Genomic DNA, 27,673 nt, shown 5'->3' on the forward strand with positions numbered 1-27,673 from the left:
AGGGGCAGGGAGGTTAACTTAAGAGAAATGCCCAGGGTCACACGGCCAGTAAGTGTCTAAGGTCAGATTTGAACTCAAGTCTTCCTCAGTCCAAGTCCTGTGTCCACTGCATCCCCTATCCACAATGACTGGAAATGGGAAAACAATAAACACAAAAGGGAACATCGTATAATTATAATGACCAGGTTTTGCTCCAGAGAAGAAATAAGGAAAAAAGCACCTATGTTGTTGGTTATTGATGCTAAGCGCACTTCCCGTCCTCCCTTCTTTGCAGAGCTGTAGGACTTTGGGTGTGGAACATTGCATAAATTATCAAGCTCGGTTGATATGTTGCTTAGTTTTAAACTATGTTTTTTTCTTTATTATTTGTTACAAGGGTTGGCTCTCCTGGTAGGGGTGGTCAGAGGGACATATTAAAGAAATAAAGATAATGTGAAAAAAAGCTATTAGTAAAATGGGGAAAAATACATAAAGAGAAAGGGGGTAAAAGATCTGAAAGGACATGGTGGTAGTTGAAGACCTGTACTGGTGTGGTGGCAAGAATATAAAGAGAAATATGAGGGTACATGCAGCAGTTGCCATTATAAGTCTTTTTACATATATGTACATATATTTTTTCATTCAGTCCTCCCAGCAACCCTCTAGAAGTAATTGCTATGATTACCTTTGTTTTACATATGAGGAAACTGAAGCTCAGAAAGATTGTGACTTGCCTAGGGTGGCAGAGTTTAAGTGAATTTGAGACATAGGCCACTGACTATTTAAAAAAATAGTGTGTGTATGTGTGTGTTCACAAATACAATCTACCAAGAACCATGTCATCCTACCTATCCTCCATCAGAACTGAGGTTTTCTATGGGTTAGGGATATCCACATTTGGTTCCCATGTCTGAGGTAGGTGGTAGAATTTGTGGCTTTAGTGATTTATGGTGACGTTAATGACGCCTAAAATGTTGGTTGTTGGTCTCTGGAGCTGTGTAGCAAGCTGTGTGTGTTCTACTTTATGTACGTGGAAGTCTGGCCATAATCTAGAGTAAAGTAAGTTTTCTTGTCCAGCCACAGTATTTCTTCATGTATTTAATTACCTGTTGTCATGAGTGCATCCTATAATTTCCCACTTTGTATTAAAATTGCAACGAAAGGGGCGGAGCCAAGATGGCGGCTAGAAAGCAGGGACTTGCGTGAGCTCCCTGCCGAGTCCCTCCAAAAATCAATAAAAAATGGCTCTGAACCAATTCTAGAACTGCAGAACCCACAAAACAGCAGAGGGAAGCAGGGCTCCAGCCCAGGACAGCCTGGATGGTCTCTGGGTGAGGTCTATGCCACACGGAGCTGGGAGCTGGGATCTGGGAGCTGGGAGCTGGGATGGAGCAGAGCCCAGTGTGAGCGGCTCGGACCAACCAGACCAGGAGCCGGGCAGAGCAGACCCTAGCGCCCTGAATCAATGAGCTGCAGCAGTTACCAGACTTCTCAACCCACAAACACCAAAGACAGTGGAGAAGGTTACTGAGAAAAGCTGCGAGAGTGGAAGGAGTTTGCTGTTTGGCCACCACCCCTGGGGCAGCGGAGGTGGGGCAGCTACAGCTGCTGTTGCTTCTGGCCCCAGGCCCATCCCGTGGGAGGAATTAAGTGGCGGATCAGAGCAGGAGTGCACAGCCTGCTGAAGATCTAAGCCCAGTCTGGGTTGGGGGTTCTTGGGGAAGGAGGAGTGCTGGTGTGGCAGAGCTGGCGCATCCCCCCCAAACGTGGAACGTAGAACTCTTTAGTCTACAAGCGACAGTCATACCCCACTGAAAAACTCAAGGGTCAAGTTAGTTGGTTGGGAATATGGCCAGGCAGTGAAAACACACCCAGATTCAGTCTCAGACTTTGGATTCTTTCTTTGGTGACAAAGAAGACCAAAACATACAGACAGAAGAAGTCAACAAAGTGCAAGAGCCTACACCAAAAGCCTCCAAGAAAAACATGAACTGGTCTCAGGCCATGGAAGAGCTCAAAAAGATTTGGAAAAGCAAGTTAGAGAAGTAGAGGAAAAATTGGGAAGAGAAATGAGAAGGATGCGAAAAAACCATGAAAACAAGTCAATGACTTGCTAAAGGAGACCCAAAAATATACCAAAAAATACACTGAAGAAAACAACACCTTAAAAAAATAGACTAACTCAAATGGCAAAAGGGCTCCAAAAAGCCAATGTGGAGAAGAATGCCTTGAAAGACAGAATTAGCCAAATGGAAAAGGAGGTCCAACGGACCACTGAAGAAAATACTACCTTAAAAATTAGATTGGAGCAAGTGGAAGCTAGTGACTTTATGAGAAACCAAGATATTATAAAACAGAACCAAAGGAATGAAAAAATGGAAGACAATGTGAAATATCTCCTTGGAAAAATCTCTGACCTGGAAAATAGATCCGGGAGAGATAATTTTAAAATTATTGGACTACCTGAAAGCCATGATCAAAAAAAGAGCCTAGATACCATCTTTCAAGAAATTATCAAGGAGAACTGCCCTGATATTCTAGAGCCACGGGGCAAAATAGAAATTGAAAGAATCCATTGATCGCCTCCTCAAATAGATCCCAAAAAGAAATCTCTTAGGAATATTGTCGCCAAATTCCAGTGTTCCCAGATCAAGGAAAAAATACTGCAAGCAGCCAGAAAGAAACAATTTGAGTATTGTGGAAACCCAATCAGAATAATCCAAGATCTGGCAGCTTCTACATTAAGAGATCGAAGGGCTTGGAATATGATATTCCGGAGGTCAATGGAGCTAGGATTAAAACCTAGAATCGCCTACCCAGCAAAACTGAGTATCATGCTCCAAGGCAAAATATGGACTTTCTATAAAATAGAGGACTTTCAAGCTTTCTCATTGAAAAGACCAGAACTGAATAGAAAATTTGACTTTCAAACACAAGAATCAAGAGAAGCATGATAAGGTAAACAAGAAAGAGAAATCATAACGGACTTACTAAAGTTGAACTGTTTTGTGTACATTCCTACGTAGAAAGATGATGTGTATGATTCGTGAGACCTCAATAGCATAGTAGATGAAAGGAATATGCATATATATATGTTTATGTGTATATATATATATAAGTGAATGTGCATGTATGTATATATGTATGTGTATATATATACATAGAGAGAGAGAGCAGACACAGGGTGAGTTGAAGATGAAGGGAAGATATCTAAAAGAAATAAAATCAAATGAAGGGATGAGAGAGGAATATATTGAGAGAGGGAGATGGGGAGAGATAGAATGGGGTGGATTATCTCGCATAAAGGTGGCAAGAGGAAGCAGTTCTGTGGGAGGAGGGGAGAGGGCAGGTGAGGGGGGAATGAGTGAACATTGCTCTCATCAGATTTTGCCTAAGGAGGGAATACCATACATACTCAATTGGGTATCTTACCCCACAGGAAAGAAGAGGGAAGAAGATTGAAAAAAAAGGGGGGGATGATGGAGGGGAGGGCAGATGGGGGTGGAGGTAGTCAAAAACAAACACTTCCAAAAGGGGACAGGGTCAAGAGAGAAAATTCAATAAAGGGGGATAGGTTAGGAAGGAGCAAAATATAGTTAGTCTTTCACAACGTGAGTATTGTGGAAGGGTTATACATAATGATACACATGTGGCCTATGTTGAATTGCTTGACTTCTTAGGGAGGGTGGGTGGGAAGGGAAGAGGGGAGAGAATTTGGAACTCAAAGTTTTAAAAACAGTTGTTCAAAAACAAAAAAAAAAGTTTTTGCATGCAACTAGAAAATAAGATACACAGGCAATGGGGCATAGAAATTTATCTTGCCCTACAAGAAAGGAAGGGAAAAGGGGATGGGAGGGAAGTGGGGTGACAGAAGGGAGGGCTGAATGGGGAACAGGGCAACCAGAATATACGTCATCCTAGAGTGGGTGAGGAGGGTAGAAATGGGGAGAAAATTTGTAATTCAAACTCTTGTGGAAATCAATGCTGAAAACTAAATATGTTAAATAAATAAATTTTTAAAAATTGTGTTTACATGTAATTGGGAAAAATCAAATAAAAATTAAATGTAAAAATAAAATAAAATAAAATTGCAACCAAGTGATGACCAGATTCTGTTACGAATTTCATTTTTCAGACTTATTTAGGGTATTTTATTAATATTTTATTAAATTTTCTTTATTCATTATATAGCCCTTTTTCTTGAATTTCTTGTTAGTAACAATGTTATTTACCTCATGTTCTGGAATATAGCAAAAGACAGTACCTTGTTGACTAGTATCTGTTTAAGAAGTGCCAGATAGCTAGGTTCTTTAGTGAAAGTCAATTGGAAGGGTGGGAGTATACTTATAGGCATCTGTGGCCTTTTTTTTTTTTATTTGGCATATTTTCAAGGGAAGTGGGTATTGTGGCCAAGGTTAACAATAAGTTACAGTTAGGTTTCTAAATGAGTGCAAATTTTCATCTTAATAATAATTATTAAAACTTCAGTGGCCATCCAGACTCCCTCATCTGGAAGTCTTCAGAAAGAATGAAACTTTTAAAATGAAGAATTTGCTCCCAGGATTCCTAAATGTGTCTTTAGTAATATGCTTAAAATTTTAGAGTGATAGAAATGCATATTTTAGCCCCAATGTCTAAATAATGGGGTTTTGCATATTAATGATAACAGCTCCCTGTATATTCTGTACCTCATGTGTCATGCTCTAACTAATATCTTTTGCTTTTAAATAGCTTATGTTTGTTTTGCTTCTGTTGGATTCTCCTTAAATTAGAATTCTGCTCCTTATTTTACTTTGGCCTCTAACTTGGTTATTATCCAATCATTTTTACAACCTGCTTTTAAATTGACCAGTGTTGCTAAGGAAAATGGACATATAGGGCATTTAGAAGAAAAAATAAAGGTTCTCAGTATTTTTACTTAGCATTGAAGCTAGGTGATACAGTGGATAGAGGGTTGGACTTGGAGTCAGAAAGACCTGAATTCAAATATTACCCCAGACCTTTACCCTGTCACCTAACTTTTCTCAGTCTCAGTTTCCTGGGACTCAGTGACCCTAAGGTCTCTTCTCTAAGTCAGGGCTGTCCAAAATACAGCCCGCAGTGCAATTTTATGCGGCCTGCCTGTGGTTTTTAATTTTCATGAGCAAAAAAATAAAATAACAATTTGCATGGAATGCGTATTAGATTTTTTTTTCTTTGGTGTTTTTAAGCAGTATTACGGACGGAGCATATCACACGAAATTTTCATCGATCCGTGGGATGCGTTCAGTCTGTACCATGCAGACTAGTCAGCCTGCACCTACCTTTATACTGTTGTGCTGTCGCTTTGTTGTTTTGTGTTTGCTTCTGCGTTTCCCTCCTTTGCCTATTGTATTGATGATGCGCGCTCCTCCACTTTTTATTAGTGTACTGTATTTTATATTCTGGGCGTGACCCTTGAATAATTATTTTATTTTAATGCAGCCCTAACATAACCTAAGGTTGGTCAGCCCTCCTCTAAGTCTATGGACCTCTGAAATATCCAAGATGAGATTTTAGAGAAATGTGCTGCTGAGATGGAGTAACACCTTGATCATCCAATAATATATTAAGAAGATACATGCAAACGTTCAAGAAGATACGTGTTTTATGTATGTGTACATAAGATATTTACTTTTCTGTGTGTGTTCGTTGTTTTGGCTTTATTTTTCAAATGCTCACAATGTTTGTTACAAGTTTTAAGTCAAAATGGGTTTAGAAGTTGAATATCTGTTTTAATTTCTGCTTTTGTGGTATTCAGTTCCTTTTATTTCAACTACCATCATCCTCAGAATATAGAGTCCTGTTGCTTGCGTCAAAGTGATGTTATGTAAGAAATGTCCTTCATTCAAACAAAACCTGAAATATTTTTTTGTAAATCAGTCAGTCAATAAACCTACTATGTGCCAATCACTGTGCTAACTGCTGGAGTTACAAAAAGAGGCAAAAGACAGCCCTTGCTCTCAAGGAAATAATTAATAGAGTGAGGGCACTAGAATAAGAGGGGTTAGGGAAGGCTTCCTCTGAAGGGTGGGATTTTAGTTGGGACTTAAAGCCAGGGAAGCCATTTGTCAGAGCAAAGGAAGGAGAGGCATTTTAGGGATGGCCTATAGCCAGAAAGAATGCCTGGAGCCAGCAGATGGGTGTCTTGTTTGTGGAGTGGCCAGGTATAAGAAGACTGGACGTAGGACATGCCAAGGTAATAAAGAGCTTTAAATAGTAAAGGGATTGTTTTGTATTTAATCCTGGAGGCAACAGGGAAACCACTGGAATTTGTTAAGTGGGAGGTGACAGTGGTTTTAGGAAAAACACTTTAGTGGTTGAATGGAGGATAGATTGGAGTGGGGAGAGACTTAAGGCTTAAGAGCCACTCACCAGCAGGCTATTGCAGTAGTTCAGGTGTGAGGCAATGAGGGCCTGTACCAGAGTGGTGGCAGTATCAGAGTAGGGAAGGGGGCATATGTGAGAGACGTCACAAAGATGAAATCTACAGGCTTTGGCAATTGCTCGGATGTGTGGGGTGAGAGAGAGTGAGGAATCCAGGATGGCTCCTAGGTTGTGAACCTGAGGGACCGGGAGGGTGATGGTGTCCTGTAAAGTAATAGGGAAAGGGTTGGGGGAGGTATTAGGAGGAAAGATAATCAGTTCTATTTTGGACATAGTGAGTTTAAGGTGTGTAGTGGACATCCAGTTTGAGATATCTGAAAGGCAGATGGAGATATGAGATTGGAAGTCAGCAGAGAGTTTGGGGCAGGATAGGTAGATTTGAGAATCATTAGCATAGAGATAACAGTTAAACCCATGGTTGCTGAAGAGATCACCAAGTGAAGTAGTATTGAGAGAGAAGAGAAGAGGCCCCAGGACAGAATCCTGAAAGACACCTAAATAATTAGATTATGATAGAATGGTGGAATATTTTCAGGTACTCACTGAAGGGACATATACTTGTTTTAATGGAATTTGAAAATTCATGTTAGCTAAATCAAATTTCTGCTACCACAAAGTTTTTTTCAAATCTGCTGATAGCAAAGGGAACTCAAGATGTAGTTGAATTCACAATTCACTTCCTGTTTCTTGTTTATCGTTGGAAAGTTGCACCTTATGAAAGATTTTAGATTCAGATCATTGTGCTATTCTGAGAAAACTTTCAAAATACTAACCATGTTTTTAGTAACCATAGCAACTGTTGCATAGGCAACACATATAAAATAGCCTCATGATTATTCTTATGAGCTAATGTTTCATGTATAGAAATTATTGATTAATGGGAAAGGTGCCACGTTTCAATTAAATATCCAGAGAAGCCTTTGTTATCCAAATTAGGTACAGTGAAGAATCACAGAAGTATCTGGTTACTTGGGCAGATATGAAAGCATACTTACTAGCTTTCTTTTACAAACCTAGTATGAAAATGGGAAGTAGCCTAGTCAGAAGATAAGTAGCCTAATTGGATCACTACTTGATAAAGTGTTGGTGGAGCCTTTTTCATCTGCTTTGTCACTACAACTACTGGGACCTTATCCTTCCCACAAATGGAAGCATATTGTAGTCCAAATAAACCACCAATACTTTAGTGAATCCCCCAACTTCATAGCCCAGTTAACTTTAGTTCATATGCAGAGATGCAAATCTAAACTGGCACCAACCGATGTCCCCTTTATTCTAGAGCAGGACTAAAAGCTCTGGCCCAAACCCAGGGTCACTTTTAGTTCATGGAAACCCCAACACACCACAGCATTTCTGAGGTTGACTCAAGTGGGTCCTAAAATGCTACCTTCTCTGGTCCCAGAATTACTTATGAACTGAGGATAACTCAGGACAAATTCCAACTGGGTTGAAACAGGATTGTCATTCTGGAGTTGGCAAAGTATTTGCCACCTGATACCAAGCTTTCCATGGAATTTCCAGCATATTATGGGCTGTATTTGCCTATGTCAGGGATGGACATTTGAAGAAAGCAACACTGAAACTGCCAAATGATAAACCGACTTCCCCTTTGCTCATCTTTGGCTTCAGCTGATTCAAATGCAGCTGTCCTTGGTTAACACTGTACACATTGTTTTTTTCTCCTGACCAAGGTAAAAAGGTAGGGAATAGATGGAAAAAGCATTTCCTGAATGTTGGCTCTTAATAGTAAATCTGCATATCCTTTATGTGAAGCCCCTAGTTTGCTCTCTAACCAGAAGGCACCATGGAGTCTCTTCCCTTGTATAATATATAATACCACAAAACCTTCCCTTATCCCGGACCCCCACCCCCCATCCTGGACCGTGGAATTCCTTGTCTCCCCCCACCCTGGGTCATAAAAATTCCCTTTGTCTCTCTTATCTTGTGTCATTCATAGTCCTCAACCCATGTCCTTATCTTATAAGACTTATCCTGTCCCTAAATCTTCAACCCCCATAAGAAACCCTAAAATCACCCTACAGGCTGTGTAGCTTTTTGTCTATATAAGTCTGGTTCTTTCCCTACATCAGTACCTTTTATTTAGCTCCTTGCTAAACCTCAGGTCCGTGTGCTTTTGTGTCAGTACAGCTCCCATTGGCTACAGAGGTATAAGTTAATTCTTTCACATTTGAACCAGGTCTCACAACTCTGACCTCATCACTTTTTTCTTTTTAAAAAAATTGATGCTTTTGTTTTTACATCACATTCACATCAGGATATTTCCCTCCTCTATACCCTTCCTAGCATAAAATTCCCTTGTCACAAAGGTTACAGTGCAGCAAAACCCGCCAGCCCATTGACCGTATCCAAGAGTATATGCAGAATTCCACTCCGTCTGCTTATAGTGTAGCATAAGAATGTCCCCCTGCTGCAGTGGAGGAGGGTGCATTTTTCAACTCTTCTCCATCAACAAGCTGAGTCATTATAATTCCACAACATTCAGTTTTGTTTTATTGCTTTTTATATTTGCATTGTTATTGTCATTTTGTATATCATTTTCTACCATATACTTACTTTATTCTTTATCAGTTCATGTCTTAATCGGCTTTTCTTGAACTCTTCATTTTTGTAAATTCTCTTAGTAAGTAATATTCTATTACATTTGTGCATGACAATTTCTGTAGTAATTTTCCAGTCAGTGGACATCTACTTTGTTTCCAGATCTTTGCTACTACAAAATAATTACTACTACTACTACTACTACTACCACCATTTCATGATATACAGGCCATTTCTGTCCTTGACATCCTTTGGGTATATATCTAGCCTCACAATTGGGGGGGGGGTGTCAAAGGGCATGGCTATTTTAATCACTTTACAAAAACATAATTTTAATTTGCTTTCCGGAATGGTTGGAATAATTCAATCAGTATACATTTATTAATGACCTATTGTATGCCAGGCACTATGCAAAGTGCTGGGTATACAAAAAGAGGCAAAAAGACAGCCCCAGCCTTCAAGAAGCTCAATCAGTTGATATTTATTAAGTGCCAGTCATTTTGCTAAGCTCACAGTCTAATGGTGAGACAACAATTCACAGCTGCAACAGTGTGCTTTTCTTGAAACCCTTTTATATCAACTGTTTCCATCTTTTGTTATCCTTGCCAATTCTCAGGGTGTGAGGCAAAACCTCAGAGTTACTTTGATTTGTATTTCTCTTAATTTTAGTGATCTGGAGCAGTTTTCATATGACTGTTTATGGCTTACATTTCTCTTTTTGAGAACAATTTATTCATATCCTCTAACCATTTATCTATTGGCATTTTTTATTATGCCTAAGTATGACGAAATTGTGCTTAAGTATATTTTCAGTCAAAATGAAATTTGATCAGTTAATTTTTTTTGGAGGAGGGTGGGGGTAAAGGTTCTAATATCTAAAATTTTACTTCAAATTGGCAACAAAAATATTAATGAGGTCATCTGTAGTTATTACATGGAGGTAAAATCCAATGTATTTTATGTTAATATTGTACATCGCATATATAGATAGGAATTTTGTTTTCTTGACATTAACAAAATTTTCCCTTTTTTTCTTAAGAAATCTTAGGTGAATAAACCCAAAGAGGCCAGCTTCTGGGCTAAGAATTCACCATTTCACAAAAACTGCTGGGAAAATTGGAAAATGGTAGGACAGAAACTGGGCATAGACCAATATCTTACACCATATACCAAGATAAAGTCAAAATGGGTTCATGATTTAGGAATAAAGGCTGATAGTATAAGTAATTTGGGAGAGCAAGGAATAGTTTACTTATCAGATTTATGGAAAAGAAAAGAATTCATGACCCAACAAGAGATAGAGAGCATTACAAAATGCAAAATGGATAATTTTGATTATGTTAAATTGAAATGTTTTTGTACAAAAAAAGCCAATGCAGCAAGAATTAGGAGGGAAGCAGAAAATTGGGAGAAAATCTTTACAACTAGTGTCGCTGATAAAGGCCTCATTTCTAAAATATACAGGGAACTGAGCCTAATATATAGGAATACAAGTCATTCCCCAATTGAGAAATGGTCAAAGGATATGAACAGGCAGTTTTCAGAGGAAGAAATTAAAGATATCTATAGGCATATGAAAAAAATGCTCAAAATCACTACCGATTACAAAATCACTACAACTCTTAGATACCACATCTCTCCTGTCAGATTGGCTAAAATAACAAAACAGGAAAATGATAAATGCTGGAGAGGATGTGGGAAAATTGGAACATTGTTACATTGCTGGTGGAGTTGTGAACTGATCCAACCATTTTGGAGAGCAATTTGGAACTATGCCCAAAGGGCTATAAAAATGTTCATACCCTTTGACCCAGCAATACCACTTCTAGGGTTGTATCTCAAAGAGATCACACAAGTGGGAAAAGGACCCATATGTACAAAAATATTTATAGCAGCTCTTTTTGTGGTAGCTAAGAATTGGAAATCAAAGGGATGCCCATCAGTTGGGGAATGGCTGAACAAGCTGTGGTATATGAAGGTAATGGAATACTATTGTGCTATAAGAAATGGGGATGATACGGACTTCATAACATCTTGGAAAAACCTACACGACACAATGCTGAGTGAGCGGAGCAGAGCCAGGAGAACATTATACACAACCACAGATATATGGATTCTGTGAGGACTAACCCTGACAGACTTTGCTCCTCTTAGCAATACAAGGTACAAAGACAACTCCAAAGGACTCACAATGGAGAATGCTATCTACATCCAGAGAAAGAACTATGAAGTATGAATGCAGATTGAGGCACACTTCATGCTAGCCCTTCCCCCCCCCCCTTTTTTTCTTTTTCTCTCTTTTGTTTTTGTTTTTGGGGTTTTTTTTTGGTCCTGTTTCTTCTTTCTCATGATTCACTTCATTGGTCATAATTCTTCTCCATAACTTGACAAGTGTGTAAATTAATTCAATGCGAAGTTATACATGGAAGTTATATGGGATTCCATGCTGTCTTGGGGAGGGAGTGGGGAGGGAGGGGAGAAAATCTGGAACTCAAAATTATGTAGAACCAAGTGTTGTAAACTAAAAATAAAAAAAAATAATAAAAAAAGAAATCTTAGGTGAAATGCTCATTGAAGCACATTGTATTTTTATACCTGAAGATTACAGTAGTACAAGAATCACTAGAACATCAAAGCTCCCCTTTGTAAATGTAAACATTTGTAATGTTTTCTACTCTAATCATGCCAGCTCGAGTAAAATTCACTAAAAACTCCCTATGGCAATTTTTAAAATTTCATTCAGATTTTCTCACTAAAGTTAGAAACAGAAGTAGATATGCTATTGTATGAAAATTCCCAGGGTACTTCAGGACCTCTAAATGGTCGATTATTAAATCACTGATAATCTAAGCATTTTAATGGGCAAATAGAAGAAAATATATTTTAGTTTCCATCTATTTGTTATTCTCAGTGCTATTTAACACTCCATATTTTAGTTACTCTTAGTACTATTTCAATTATTAAAGCATCATGAGAAGTAATATGTACATAGGTGTAATGACTTTAGTATATGTCTCTTAGTGTGACATTTTATGTTGGAAATTAAGAGACTTAACTCTCTGCATTTGTTATTTTCTTCTACATATATACGAACAAGGCATTATTCAGTGATCTAAATGGCTCAATTCTTTCAAATCAACAAGCAATTATTAAGTACTTGCTATGTGCCAGGTACTGTGCTTAGTACTAGGAATACAAACACAAGCATAAGGAAGACAGCCCCTGCCCTCAAGAAGCTTACATTCTAACAGGAGAAAATAACACCTAAAAGGGATCTGAAAAACGAGATGGGAGGGAGAGAAGGTGCCCTCACATAGTGAAGACCAGAGAGTCAGCATTAGAGCAAGGAAAGGAGTGAGTGACAGTGGTAAAATGAAGATTCTGAGAGGGACTCACCAATCAGAGGAGGATACCACCAGGGTGGAGGCATCTTCCAGCGCCAGAAGGCAGAGTCAGGAACAGAGGGAGGAGAGGGGCGGAGTGACAGATGATCCTTACTTTGAGGGATTCCTTTTGTTTTTAAGATCACATTCTTTTTTTTTAAAAAGTGAAATGTTTTAAACTAAGTATTGATGCAGTTGTCACATCATATTCATTTATGAATTTGTCTCTCTTTTTTTGGCTGCGGAGTTGATTCGTGGTAGAGTTGCATCCGACAGGTTGCTTCTTAGGGCTATACTAATGCCTCATCTGGCGTGCCAGCATTGCTACATGAGGACCTGCCGTGGACTTCCATCAGTCATTGGAACTCTGGTAGCTCCCCTTACCTTTTAAATTTTTTAAGGTCATTCTGTCTTCAGTAATCCTTTACCTTTCGACAGGAAAAATTTGCTCAAAAGGGACAGAAGGAAACGAGGCACCGTGTGTCTTCAGAGCCGTATGATATACAGGTAGAGGAGGAATTCCCCCACCAGAAGGCTTATAGCATTTCTTCCTCTTCACTTGAACTGTAAGAGTGAACGATTTAGCCTTTAGAAAACACACTAAGTTTTGTTTCAGCAGCCAATTAAAAGGGTTTTTTCACCATGCAGTGGTTGGACAGAAATCAGTTTCAGAATACTTGGGTATACTCTGAGGTAGAGAAGAACCAGGCCTCTAATTGTGCATCATCAGACTCTTCTAGAAGCAGGCTCCCTAAGCAGTCACATGTTTCGGCATTAGGCAGAACAGATTGTACGTGCCTATAGAATTAAACCCCTATTGTCCAATCCTTTGTTACACTTGTAACAGAGATTAAAAAAATAAAGCAAAAAAATGAAGGTCAGGAAAACCAATCTCCAAAATGACTTTCCATATGACTCGACCATGTATGTGGTGTTCTATACCTATAGTCCCTCATCCCTACAGTTTGGGGAGAGACATGCAGTTCCCCTTTTCTAGAGCCAAACTTAGTCGTTCTCATCACCTAGCATTCAGTTCTGTTTTTATTGTTCTTTCCAGTTATATTGTAGTCATTGTGCATGTTCCTGGCTTTGCTTTATTCTGCTCAGTCCATCTTAGTCTTCCCGTTCTTCATAGTCAGTATTTCTTAGGTACAATGGTAGTCTTTTATATCCTTGTACTAGTTTAGTTAGCCATTTTCCAATCCATGTGCATCTATTTGTTTACGGTTTTTTTTCTCCCACAAAAATGTTGCTTTTAATATTTTCATGTACATAAAAACTCTCTTTCAGCATTTAACCTCCTTGGTGTATATGCTGAGGAGTTAGGTCTCTAGGTATGGACGTTTTGGTTGCTTGTAAAATAGCTGGACTGACACACGAGTAGTGTCTCAGTGTGTCTGTATTTCCCATCCCTTAAGGCGCTGACTATTTCCATCTCTTGTCATCTTTGCGGGGTGTGAGGCAAAACCTCAAAGCTGTATATATTTGCATCTCTTTTAATAGTGTTTCATATAGTTAGTAATAGTTTTCAATTCTTTTGAAAACAGTTTTCTCATCTCACTTTGTACATTAGAGATTAGTTCCAAACCATGTTTTTTCTTTTTCTTTTTTTAAAAACCATTCCTTTGTCGTTCCCCACCCTGGGGAAACTTCCTCTACCAATACCATAGGGACCCGGAGTTTCAGAGAATTCCCTAGGACATTGAGAGATTAGGTCACTTGCTTGCCCACAGTCCCACAGCCAGTGAATCTCACAGAGATTCTCCAAGGTAACTGTTAGGCACAAGCCATCGCAAGGTTACTTAATATCTTTCTGTGTTTTGTGTTGAAAGTGCTTATGCTTTAGAAGGAAATTTGGAAGAGATGAAACATTGAAAGACTTTTACTAATCAGAACTCTTCAGGGAGGAGGTGTAGCAACTTCAAGAAGTGATGAGGAGAGTTTACAGTTAATGGATTAATTATTATTGCACTAGTAGGTTTGATCTCGTAACATAATATATTCTTAGATGAAAAATGATGCTTGTTTAAAATGTTTAGATCAGAGTGAGGAACCTGCAGCCTTAAGGCCGTATGTGGCCGTCTTGGTCTTCAAGTGTGAACCTTTGACTGAATCCAAACTTTCCAGAACTCAAGACCAAATGTGGCCTCAAGGCCACAGGTTCCCCACCCCTGGTCTAGATCATGCGAAACAAATCATATCTGTGCCATCTAGGGTTTCTTGTTCATCTTCGAGTGAGTACTTGGATTGGGATAAAGGGCTTGTGCTGTGCACTTTTTTTTAAATTAATGAATAAATGGAAAACATTAATTAAAAAAAAAACTAGAGGCAGGAGTTGATTTCAGGCCTTCCTCATGGTCCTCTTTTGTTCTTTGTTACCTCCTATAGATACCATTTCTCAGAATGATATCTTTAAATGTTTAAAATGTGTAGGAGCACAAAGGAAATTCGTTATCAATTTTTTTAAGAGAATAAGTTTATAGACCCTAGATTAAGAACCTCAGTCTAGATCTTTCATTTCTCCAAATGATTTTTTTTAAGTCTAGTTTTGTGTAGTATGCCTTTATAGTTTGATGACATAATATTAAAACCATTCACTTATTACATTTGTATGCCCAGCCATGGTCAGTGACTAGTCCAATTATTTAAGCTATTCTCTATTTTTCAAAGTGTTTTCTTAGGTTTTATAATTTTATTTGCATATGGCAAATGCATTTGAGAAGTTGATCCCCAAATATATTTATGTATTTTTACTATGATTTGATTAGAATTTCCCTCCCTATTACTTCCTTCTGAATTTCATTATTCTGTATAGAAGTACTGATAATTGTTGTGACTCTGTATTGTACCCTTCTACTTTATTAAAGGACTTAATTTTCTCAGTTTCTGTTTATTTTTGAAGGTTCTTTTTAGTAAACAACAATGTCGTCTACTAATAGTGATAATTATTTCTCCTTTATTCAGTGTTTATACTTTTCATTTCTTTTCTGGATTATTTCTACTGGCTAGCATTTCTAGAACTATTTCAGATAGTGTGGAGAGGAGATGGATCTTTCAGTTTGAATTTTAGTGTCATCTTTTCAGTGATCTCTTAGAGGCATTGTGTGAGGAACAGAAAGAAGAGAGTTGTTTCTGGATTATCAAGTGTATTGAAGGGAATAAAGTGTAAGAATACTGGAAAGGTAGGAAGGAATTAGCTAGGCTGTGAAGAGCTGAAAATGCCAATCAGAAGCAGGGACAACAGAGGGAGAGAGAGAGAGAAAGAGAGAGAGAGAGAGAGAGATGGCTGTAGCACTTTAAGGTTTGCAAAGCGCTTTACAAATAGTATCTCATATTTTCTTCACAATAACATTGGGAGAAAGGTATTATTGTTGTTGTGGTTGTGGTTGTTGTTGTTGTTATCCCAGCTTACAGATTAAGAAACTTCAGCAGAGGTTAGGTGATTTATTTGCCCAGGGTCACTTGACAAGGAAGTGTCTGAGGTCAGTGTTGAACTCAGGCCTTTTCTGAGCCCAAGTCCAGCTCCCTCCCCACTATGCTACCAGCCGTCTCTGTGTCTTTGCACTAATTGTCCTCCATGCTGGCAGGATCTCTTTCTTCATCTCTGCTTTCTGGATATGACCTTCAGGACTCAGTTTAAATACCACTTTCTGCAGGAATTCTTTCCTAGTCCTTCCATCTCCCCCCACGCCCCAGCTGCTATTGCTTATTGTAGTCGTCTAGATAGAAGGTTATGAGAGGCTGAAACAGGGTGATGGTTGTGTGAGTAGAGAGAAGGAAAGTCTGGGGAATGTTGGAAAGGTAGGAATGATAAAACTTGGACAGTGATTGGACATGTGGGTCGAGGAGTTGAGCGTAGCTTGGGCGACTGCAAGAATGGTGGTGCATTCAGCAGTAACAGGGAAGTTTAGAAGAGGAGACAGCTTGAGGGGAAAGAGAATGAGTTATGTTTTGGATGTGTTGAGTTTGAGGTCTCTGTGAGCCATCCAGTTCAAGACGTCTAAGAGGTAGTCGGTAATATAACTGGAGCGCAGGAGAGAGGTTACGTAGATCTCGAAATCATTCGTATAGAGATGATAGTTGAACCCCCTGGAGCTGATGAGCTCATTAATCAAAATAGTTTAAATGGAGAAGAGGGCCCAGGAAACAAACTTGGGGGACACTCACACTTAGTGAATGTGACTTGAGAGTATTACCAGTAAAGGGAACTGAGAAGGAAGGAGTGGTCCAACAGGTAAGAGAACCAGGAGAAAGCAACTTCACAAAAACCTGAAGAGAAGAGAGCATCCAAGAAAAAACGGTGAGCAACAGTATCCTAGAGGTCCTGAAGGATGATGCCTTCATGACTTTGGAGGAAGCAAAATGGTGCAGTGAAAGGAATGGATTTAAACCTTGGTTTTAATCTTAGTTCTGATTGCTTACTACCTGTGTCCCCTTGGATGATGAACAGTAATGATAATAGCTGGCGTTTATATAGCATTTTGAGATTTGCACATCACTTTACAAATATTATCTCATTTTATCCTCACAACATACCTGGGAGGTAGGTTCTATAATTCTCATTTTACAGATGAGGAAACTGAGGCAGACACAGTTAATTGACTTACCCAGGGTCACACAGATAGTAAATATCACAGGCAGGATTTGAACTCAAGTCTTCCTGATTCTAGGTCTAGAACTCTTTGCGCTACACTACCTTTACCTCCCTGGGCCTCAGTTTCCTCATCTGTAAAATGAGGAGATTGGACTAGCTTACCCGTGACATCCCCTTTCTAATTCTAAATCTATGATCCTATGATATACTAAGTCCTTATGATTAGGATTGTCAACCTTCTGTTAGGTATGCTTGAATATCTATTGAGAGACTCCATCGAGGCAGGCAAGCTATGGCATTTGCCATTACTTCTGTAAAAGATCTTCAGTGCCTCTAGAGTCATTTGGTTACTCATAAAGACTAGGAACCCTATAACAAGCCATTGCTCTGACCTCTCATCCCTACCGCTCTGTTGGCTATTTCTCGGCTTATCCTGAAAGAATGACAGTGACTTTTTCAGTCTTTGTTAGCCCTGGTTAATCTATGAAATCCAGATTCTGTTCTGACAACTTGGGCCTTTAAAATAATTTTCTTCTTTTTGGTCCAATGCTGGTTACGTCAGTACTGAATTCAGGGCTGCGATCATATCGTTGTGGTTCTCTTCCCCCTCACCTTCAATGGTTCACATCACTGATCTTTACCTTCTCATCCTGTTTATACACTTCTCCATATAGTCTCATAAATCTGCCACAGGGTCCAAACAGTGTGCTAGAGCTCTTCCTCTAGGTCTCTAGCCTTTACAGTATGGCACACAGGCCATGTATATGTTATCTATTGCTCTTACTATGTGATTAGCCTGCCCCCCTTTAATATCATCACATCCCTTTGATAATTGGTGAGAATTAGAGTGAAAATGTTAATAATATCATTTAGTTTCTTCAGTAGTATGGCAACAAAAGATTTTTGAACAAAAATCTCCTATTTGCAGTGCTGGTCACATAACCTGAAACTTTAGGTGAGTAATCAGGGGTGCTTCATCGCGTTCATTTCATGGACCCTTTCTCAGAATATTTGCTGCCTATATTCACAGTTTGTTAAATTAAATTTTATTTTTTCAATTAGCAAAAATCTTTCTTCTCTCCTTTCTACATCCCTTCTTCTCCTCATTGTGAAAGCATGAAAAAGGAAGCCCCTGTTATAAACATGTTTTGTTGAGCAAAAAAGTTCACACATTGGCCAATGGCCATATCAAATAATAACAATCATCATCATCATCATCATAATAATAATAATAATAATTAGGCCTCCATCTCCCTCTGAATCCATCAGCCGAGGTGGATAGCACTGTTTCATCATGAGTCTTCTGGAATCATGATTTGCCATTGCATTAAACAGAGTTCCTAAGTCTTTCAGAGTTGTCTTTGTTATATAAATTGTTCTCCTGGTTCTACTCACTCAGTCATTCAATCAGTAAACATTTATTTAATGCCCGCTTTGTGTTGGGCATTGTGTTAAGTGCTGGGTATACAAAGATAGGCAATAGACAGTTCCTGTTTGTCCTGTATCAATCTGTACAAGTCTTTCCAGATTTCTTTGAAATTGTCTCAATCATTTCTTTCAGCACGGTAGTTAGTATTCCATAACGTTAATATCACTTGTTTAGCCATTCCCCAGTTGATTAGTGCCCCCTCATTTTCCAATTTTTTTGCAAAAAGAGCTTCTTTCTTTTTGTTCACATAGGTCCTTCCCTCTTTCTTTGATCTCTGTGGGTTATAGACATAGTAATGGAATCACTGGTTTGGAGGGTATGCATAGCTTAATATGCGTAGTTACGCATTGCTTTCCAGAATGACTAGGTCCATAAACAGTTCGTTCAGCAGTGCATTAATCTACCTTTTTTCCCCACAGCTCCTCCAGTATTTGCCTTTATCCTTTTTTGCTAGCTTTGTTCATCTGATGGGCGTGAAGTAGAATCCTAAAGTTGCTTTAATTTACATTTCTCTCAGTATTGATGATTTGTATCATTTTTCATGCCGTGTCTTGTCTGTAACTACCCTTCTCTCGCTCCAGTTGTTTGAAAATTTGTACCCCCACCAAAAATTTTTTTAAAAATTTAAAAGAAAAGAAAATTTGTACCCATCCTTGAGACCTAGTTCATATGCCTTCCATGATACCATCAGTTAGAAATTATTTTTCTTTTCTCAGACATCACATAGGAATTCTTCTCCTCTTCCTCTATGCCCGCTCTTTCTCCTCTCCACTCCCACTTAATCTGGAGTCCACCATGGTCCCTTGACAGTTCCCTGATAGGTTTCAGGGTGTTCTTTGAAAAAAAAATCTTTATGTTCACCAACCTCTGATCCAAATTGAGTATTTCCTCCAGCTATTCTTAGGTATATCCATAGGCTTCACCAGACTGTCAAAAAAAGGAATTAGAAGTCCTTCTTGCTGTTAAATTATGGTTATTCCGGTGTGTTTTTTATCTTTCTGCTCAAATAAGCAAGGTTCTTGAGGGTGGTAACAATGGTTCATTTAATCTTTGTTTATCTTCCTCATATCCCAGAGCAAGGCCTCACAGAGAAGAGATCCTTAATAAATGTTTGTTGAATTGAACAGAATACCACCTTATTTATTTTTGCAGTATAATACAGGAAGCGCTAAACACAATGGGAAATGTATCACACTGATACAGAGGGAAAACACTGTGGTACAGACGTTATCAAACAATAAGGACACATCAAAAGTAAGACTTTTCTTAAGAGTAGGACTAAAGCTCAGATATCACATAGTTTCATTCTGATGACACATTTTCTTTCTCAAAAACTGCCAGCGAAGAGTTTTTCTCACCAGAACTAGAAAACCAAACATTTCCCACGTTGTGTGAAAGCTCATTCAATCCAATCAAGTATTTGCTGCATCTGCAGCACTATTAGGCCCCTTGGAAAGTAACAAGAAGTATACCACTTCCTACATACCCTCCAGAAGCTTACAGTCCAGGTGGGGGAAACCAGACAACATAAGCATGATCAGTTTGTGAATTGTAAAGCACTATATATAGGACCCTAAGTTTAGAGCTGGGAGGAACCTTAGAAATAACTACTCCAGCCCCCTCATTCTATAGATGAGGAAACTGAGATCTAGACAAATTAAGTTACTTGCCCAAGATCACACATGCAAAACTAGATTTTGAACTAAGAATCACAAAATTTGAGTGGTAAGAGATCTATGGGAGTTGAGAGGAGGGAGAGTTAACACTGATGTAATAAAATCCCACCTTCATCAGGAGATCCTCTTCTCCCCTTCTCCCACCGGTGATCCTGAAATTGCCCTGTTCTTCCATTATGAAATTTCATACATGTAGACATATTTTAAAATTTTAATTCTTTTCTCTTAAAAATCTGTTTTTTCTGCCTTCCATTCCCCCCCCCATTGAAAAAAGAAAAACAAAATCCTTGTAATATGCATAAACAAGCAAAACAAATTCCTCCATTGCCATGCCCATTGAATATATGTTTCATTCTCTGTCCTCTCAGGAGATGGGTAGCATCCTTTATCATGGGCTCTCCAGAGTCATGGTTGGTTATTGTGTTGATTACAGTTCTTAAGTATTTCCAGTTGTTTTGTATATATTTTGTATGTACAGTTTTTTGTATGTTAATCTCCTTCATTAAAATATAGGGACTGTTGTTTTGCCTATCTTCGTGTACTCAGTACTTATTATAATGCCTGGTATCAGTCAGTTAACAGTCAGCCAAGAAGTATTTAAGTGCTTACTGTGTGTCTGGAACTGTGCTAAGTGCTGGGATTACAAAGAAGGAGAAGCAAAGTCCTTGCCCTCAAGAAGTTCACATTCTAGTGGGGAAAACAACACCTTAAAGGGAGCTGAAAAAGGGATGGAAAGGATGAGGTACCCAATGAAGGAGCATGATGGAGAAAGTCCTTTGGAAATGAGTCAGCATTAGCTCTCTGGAGAGAGATAAAGACATGCTTAGCCCGGGCCTCCTCCTTAAATGGAAGGTTCTGACAGAAACCAGCCAATTAGAAGGTGTGGACTTGGGAAAGAGCATATCCAGGGCGAGAAGTCTAGGGATGGGGTGAACTTCCAGAATGAAAAGTGTTCTTTGTCGAGGTGGAAGAAGTCCTGGGGAACTGAGAGGAATGAAGTCACATTGTAAACGTTTAATCAACGCTTATTAACTTACTGAAGAACAAAATGAAATGCGTTCTGTGTGTACTCATGTATCTCTCCTTGGATTCTTGTATTGCTGTTATATTGCTTTCTCCTGACTATGGTGGAGAGGACAGAGTTAGTCAAATCTCTGCTCTTGGGAAAATACTTTCTCTTTTTATTTTTAGGGAAAAAAGAGTTAACAGGGTACTTTGGCCCATAGTAAGAACCTGTATACCTCCGTTTTACTCTAGCTCCAGTTATCATAAAGCATATGATAAAACTACTCTCCTCCTTGTGATTTCTATCACCATGCAGGAGTTTCCTTGATTAAAATGTCTTACTGATCAGCAATGATGAGTGAGCGCTTACTGTGTGCATAGGGCTATACCAGGGTCTGTGGAGAGAATAAAGAGATGGGTAAGACATGATTCCTATTCTTAAAGAGCTGACTCTGTTTTGAGGAGATAGGGCTAACATATATGAAACACTAAAATGTAGAGTTATTATTGGGGGGCTTGGAATATGATATTCTGGAGGGCCAAGGAACTAGGATTACAACCAAGAACCACCTGCCCAGCAAAACTGAGTACAATTCTGCAGGGGAAAAAATGGATATTCAATGAGACAGAGGAATTACATGCATTCTTGAGAAAAGACCAGAGCTAGATAGAAAATTTGACTTTCAAATGCAAGACTCAAGAGAAGCATGAAAAGGTAAAGAGGAAAGAGAAATCATAAGGGACTTATTAAGGTTAAACTGTTTACATTCCTACATGGAAAGATGATATTTGTAACTCAGAAGACCTTTCTCATTATTGGGGTAGTTAGAAGGAGTATATATAGACAGAGGGCATAGGTATGAGTTGAATATGAAGGGATGATATCTAAAAAATTAAGGGGTGAGAATGGAATGTACTGGCAGAAAGGGAGAGGTTGAATGGGGTAAATTATGTCACATCAAAGAGGCAAGAAAAAGCTTTTACAGTGGAGGGGAAGGGGGGGAGGTGAGAGGGAGTGAATGAACCTTACTCTCATCAGAATTGGCTCAAAGAGGGAATAACATAAATATTCAGTTGGGTATAGAAATGTATCTTATCCTACAGGAAAGTAGGGGGGAAGGGGGCACGAGAAAGGGGGGCAGTGATAAAAGGAGGGCAGATTAGAGAGGTAGCAGTCGAAGCAAAACACTTTTGAGAAGGGACAGGGTGAAAGGAAAGAGAGAATAGAATAGGCAGCAGAGTGGGATAGGATGGAGGAAAATATGTTAGTTTTTCACAACATGACTATTATGGAAGTGTTTTACACAACTGCACGTGTACAACCTATATCAAATTGCTTGCCTTCTCAATGATGGGGGTTGGGGAGAGTGGAAGGGAGAGAATTTGGAACTCAAGGTTTTGAAAACGAATGTTAAAACTGTTTTTGCCTGTAACTGGGGAAAAATAAAATACGAAATAAAAATTAAATGTGGAGTTATTTAAATAAGAGCTGGAAGACATGTTCAAGATTATATAGGCAGGTGAGGTAACCCAAGGTTACATAGCTAATCATAGGCAGACATTAAAAGTTGATCCAGTGTATATTGACTACTAATCGAAGGCTTCTTAAACCATTTGAGAGGACTTCACACATATAATGGATATCATCGCTTGTCTTTTCAATGGATGGGGTAGGGGCTGGAGGGAGGGAGAGAATTTAGAACTCAGAATTTTAAAATGTATGTTTAGTTAAAAAAATAATCCATATGAGACCGTATCAGAATACTAATTTCTCCCTTACAGTGGCCCAGGTACTAAGGGGCTATTATAAGTTAAGGGATATTCATTCTCACTCACTTGAAATCATCAAGGAAAGCGTCATGGAAGAAGCAGGACTTGAGTGGGACTTAAAGGATGGGTAGGGCTTGTCTAGGAGGAAGCACAGTGTTCCAGGGAATGGTCATAACAGGAAGTGGAGTAGGAATTGATATCATATATTCAAGGGACAGAGGGGAGACCAGCGGACTACACTAGTAGGAACTTCCTAAAGTCTTGAGGAAAATCAGTTTGGATAGGTAGTGTGAGGTTGCATAATGGAGAGCACTGAAAACCAAGTAGATGAATGTGGCCTTGGTGTTATTACAGGTTCTGAGCAGGTAGATGTCAGTGAAAGCAGTTAAGAAAGGGCTGGCAATACTGGGGGAATAAAGTGCTGGAGGCCCCACGCTGGCAGCCCACCTGTGTGATCTTGGGCACTCCACAGAACTCTTCAGTGCCTCTGGTTCCTTAGACATGTGGAAGTAACACTGGGTAACCTCTGAAGTCCCTTCTTGCTCTGACTATATGGTCATATGATTGGAAACTGGAAATATTAAAGACAAGGAGGTCAGCCAGGATGCTCTTAGAGTTATCAAGGAATGAGCCGATAAAGCTATGACAGTGGGAATAGAGATGATAAGATGGAGAGGAGAAACAGAAAAATATCTGTTGTATCTAGTAACTAACTGGATGTGGCAGATGAAAGAAAGGTGACCTCTGGGTTTCAAATCTGGGTGTGATATTGCCATTTACAGAGATGAGCGAGAGCAAGGAAGCAGGTGATGCATTCGTCTTTAGACATGTAGAGTTTGAGGGCTGGTGAAATGTCCTGTAGACAAGAGGAGCCTGCATGAGAGGGTGCAGTTGGGCAGGATTCTTCAATGTAAATAACAGTTTCATAGCATATCATGGATTTGAAAATTGTATTTCAGAGAAACTTTGTCTTTGGTGCTGCTTTAAGGATGAATTTCTGGGGTGGGAGTCAGTCCAAGAAAGATTGGATTAAAATGAAAAACAAGACCTTTCCTTTAGAAACTGTATATTTAATCAAAATTACAGTTTATAGACTTTGGTTCCTTTTGATTCCCTTTTGACTAATTGAAAGTGGAACTTACTTGTCTTTTGGAAATTTTCAAGAAAAAAAGATCGGCAACTCTTCTAGGAAAATTTGAGTATAATTATACCTAATGAAAGAAAATTTGAATATAATTCTGACTGAATGGTCTTACAGAGATAACTTCCTAACCTTGTGATTGTTGTTTCTTCCTTTTTTACCTTGATAGTTAAAAAAAAGGCTTAATGTTTTTCTAGAATACCTTAAATTACCATGGAACTGAAAAGTAACCAAAGTAGAATTTTAGGAGCTAATTTAAGGTATGTACTTCCCCTTTTAAAACTGTGTGTGTGTGTGTTAAACTGATACTCTGGGAGTAAGTATACTCAATTCTTGAAACACAAAATTGTTTCCAAAAAAAGGGAGCCTATGTCTTCTTAAACTTAATTTGAAAAGGAATAAAATTTTGGAAGTGAAAATATTGACTGTCCAGATTAAATTGGAAGCAAGAGGATGGGTAAAATGTGCATATTATTTTGTTCAGTACCTGTGCGATTAGGTACTTACTAAATTATATCTCTCATTTTTAATCATATCTCCCTTTCTTTTGATTTTACTGTAGTATCTTTGGGATAATCTCCCAATTTGTCCTCATGGGTTGGGCACCCAGCTGCCACTGAGATTCTAGGGGTACCCTTTAGAGCTGCCCATCTGAAATCATAGATCATGAACTCCTTCTGCTGTGCTCCCCTTAACAGTCAGCTAGTTGACACATTTAACTCTTTAAAAAGGCATTTACTCAGACGGCAGAGTGAAAATAATAGTCGTAAAACATTCCCCTCATAGACGCGGGACACACTCTCCCACAAATAACACACTATATCTTGAGAAGAGTGGGTTTAAATTTAGAGTACAGTGGAACATTTGTGGAATACAAGTGCAATAAAAACAACTCCGAGCTTTTGGTTCTGTAAAGCCTGAAAGTCCTTTCTTTTCATAGAGCTGCTTCATAGACCCTTATATAGTTGCTTTTATGTAGTCCATCTCCGCTGGTACCTAGAGTCTGCTCCTCTCCACTGCTCAACTCGCACTTGCTAGGATGAATGCTTTCTTGAGGTCTTAGCCATCTTTCTTTGCTACCAGAAGTCTGTTCCTTGAAGCTCTTTCTAACGTGCATTTCTAGATATGTCTGCCTGTTCTATCTTTGTCTGTTCCTTTTATTGTAGCGTGAAATTTCTCCAGCCAATAATTCACAAAGAGCTGGCAGAGCCGTCTTCCTCTGGGCAAGTCTCTGTTACACACCATAGAAAGGTGGGGAACAAAAAGATTTTTCCAGCAGACTTCTCTTCCACAGAGTGTTCTGGATCATTTACTGCCTGCAGTTCCTGGGCTTAACTATTTAAAACCCCCAGGGGTATGGCTAATGTTTACTCATCCAGTTCAGTTGTGCCCACTCATGTCCTCAAAAGACTTGCTTGTACCTCATAAAGGTATAGTCACAATTTTATAGCTAGTTTAAAACCTTCTTACCATATTAAAACTTAATCATCTGTGACTGAATCCTGTGACAGAAGAGGAAGAAGAGGAGAAGGAGAAAGGGGAGAAAAGAAAATCACATCCCTTGTTTCTTGCACTAGTGTTAACATCGCAAATGGTTCAAATAGCTTTGTGGTCATGGCAATGCAGAAGTGAATGATCTTTTGTGCTATTCATACTGCATAAAAACTTCTCATCGTTGGTCTCTTGGTATAATTTGTTGCTTTATAGCATTCTAATAATACCCTGGTGAAGTAGGTGGTAGAAGAGTGGGGATAATGGCAAGTGCATTGTACTTGGACATCAATTCAACACACACAGTAGGGCAGCATTATGCTAAGCACTGGGGCATCAAAAGTAAAAAATGAAATATCTCTTGTAGGCCCTTAAGAAACTTATGTTCTCCTGAAGGAGCAGGAGGGAAAATCACATCCCCCCATCCCTTGCACTAGTGTTAAGAACATTGTAAATGTTTCAAGTGGCTTTAACTGTGCCATGGGCAAATAACTTCCTAAACCTTACTTTCCACATCTATAAAAATAGGAATTATAATTCCTGTAGAATCTACCACACAGGATTGTTGTGATGCTCCAATGAAATCATTTTAGCGTTGCAGAAATATCAGCTACTATTATCATTATCATCAGTCATCACCATCATTTGAAGATGTTTAGATGGAACAAGGTGAAGACACTGGGCATCTTTACTCTTTGCCTGTAGTTCTTGCCTCTGTTTTTCTTCCCAGTCTGTTGTGAAGATAGTGACTTTCTGACATTTTGTTGAGGTTCCACATTTCCTTGTGTTTTATCCCACCAGAAATAGTCTATGCACGTTAACTTAGTTGTGCTAACTTATATGGCAGGGGGCTAAAAATACTTTGATCAGACCTTAAAGAAAAGTGAGGTTGCGAATGACACTTTCTAATTTTTCATATTTAAAATATGACTTGTAGTAGTTCTTCAAGCTACTTGAGCCTTCCTGTCATTTTAGTGAACTTAAAAGTAACAGGATACTTCACCTGCCTATCATGGCTCCTTTTTCCTACCCCTGTTGTGCATTCTGTGAAAAATCTATGCTGGTTGACTGACATAGAAACTAATTTCATGAGTCATGATTGTACAAATGACATCTTTTTTGTCTGTTCTACTTCTGGTAATCCTAATTGAAGATGTACAAAATGAAAGACTCCTACTCACCAGTGAGAATAAAATTATCCCCAGCATGCACAAAACAAAACAAAACGAAAAAACTCACCCTCATTTCTATCATGATTTTCTCACAGCCTTTGAAGCTGGTATTATCCCTATTTTACAGATGAAGAGCATCTTGTGACCACCCTCCCTCCCTTACTACACTCCAGTCCCTTCCCCAAGCCCTGGGCTGTCTGCTTGGCTTATAACTAAAGCTGGTACCCCTGCTTTTCATTGCTTCAATTGTGGCTGCTAGTTCTACTGGCACAGCTGTTCTTACCTTTGCTGGATGTCATGCTCCTGAAAGGCTCTCAGGAAGAGAGAAGATTGGAAGCACTAAGCACCAGAATTTTACTTTTGAAATATTCAGCTCTTTATTCTGAAACGCTGGTTTGAGATAAAGTTTTGTGATTAAAAAATGCCAAATAGACATATTCTTGAGTGAGCATCCAGGATTATAAAAAGATACATTTTAAAGTGGATATATTAACATTTTTACATTTAAAATATACAAGATTTACATATTAACTACAAATATATTAGAAAGAAAGGAAATAAAGTAAGTGATACCTAGAAGGGAATACAGATGAAAGCATTTTTGCTTGTTTTTTTTTAATTGATTTGTGTCTCTCCTGTTAAACACTGAGTTTTCTGGTTATTTTACATGTTAACTTTGATTATTTTTGTTGATGGTCATTATACTTATAACATCTTTTTTTTAAAATAAAATAAAATATTTCTTAACAAAATCAGTGATTAATCTATCTAGGGCAGTTAATTCTTCCTGTGATCTCCTATAGTCAATTTAATCAGTTTTCTAACTTTTTACATGTTATTGGTAAGGCATATTAATTCCTGGTCCTCAATAATCCAAAAACATAGTTGGCATTTAATGACAGAAAGATTTTGTCCCATAGACATAATTTCTTATTTACAAAGTAGAATTTTTAATTATCATAGTTCCTTTGAAGGTTTCGTATTGTTGCTTTAAGGTGTAAAACTCGTATTTCTTTATCTCAAAGTTAAATGTATATACATGTGAGATAACAGTTAACTTGCAAAGAAG

At 38.6% G+C, this 27,673-nt stretch overlaps 1 protein-coding gene across 1 annotated transcript in view; it reads left to right on the top strand.

Annotated features, from left to right (window-relative positions):
• Window positions 1–27,673, top strand: part of UBAC2 (UBA domain containing 2) — a 245,180-nt gene that overhangs the window by 90,571 nt on the left and 126,936 nt on the right. The window lies entirely within an intron of this gene.

The sequence above is a fragment of the Trichosurus vulpecula genome, chromosome 4 (assembly GCF_011100635.1).
Source record: "Trichosurus vulpecula isolate mTriVul1 chromosome 4, mTriVul1.pri, whole genome shotgun sequence".
In the NCBI taxonomy this organism is placed as follows: Eukaryota; Metazoa; Chordata; class Mammalia; order Diprotodontia; family Phalangeridae; genus Trichosurus; species Trichosurus vulpecula.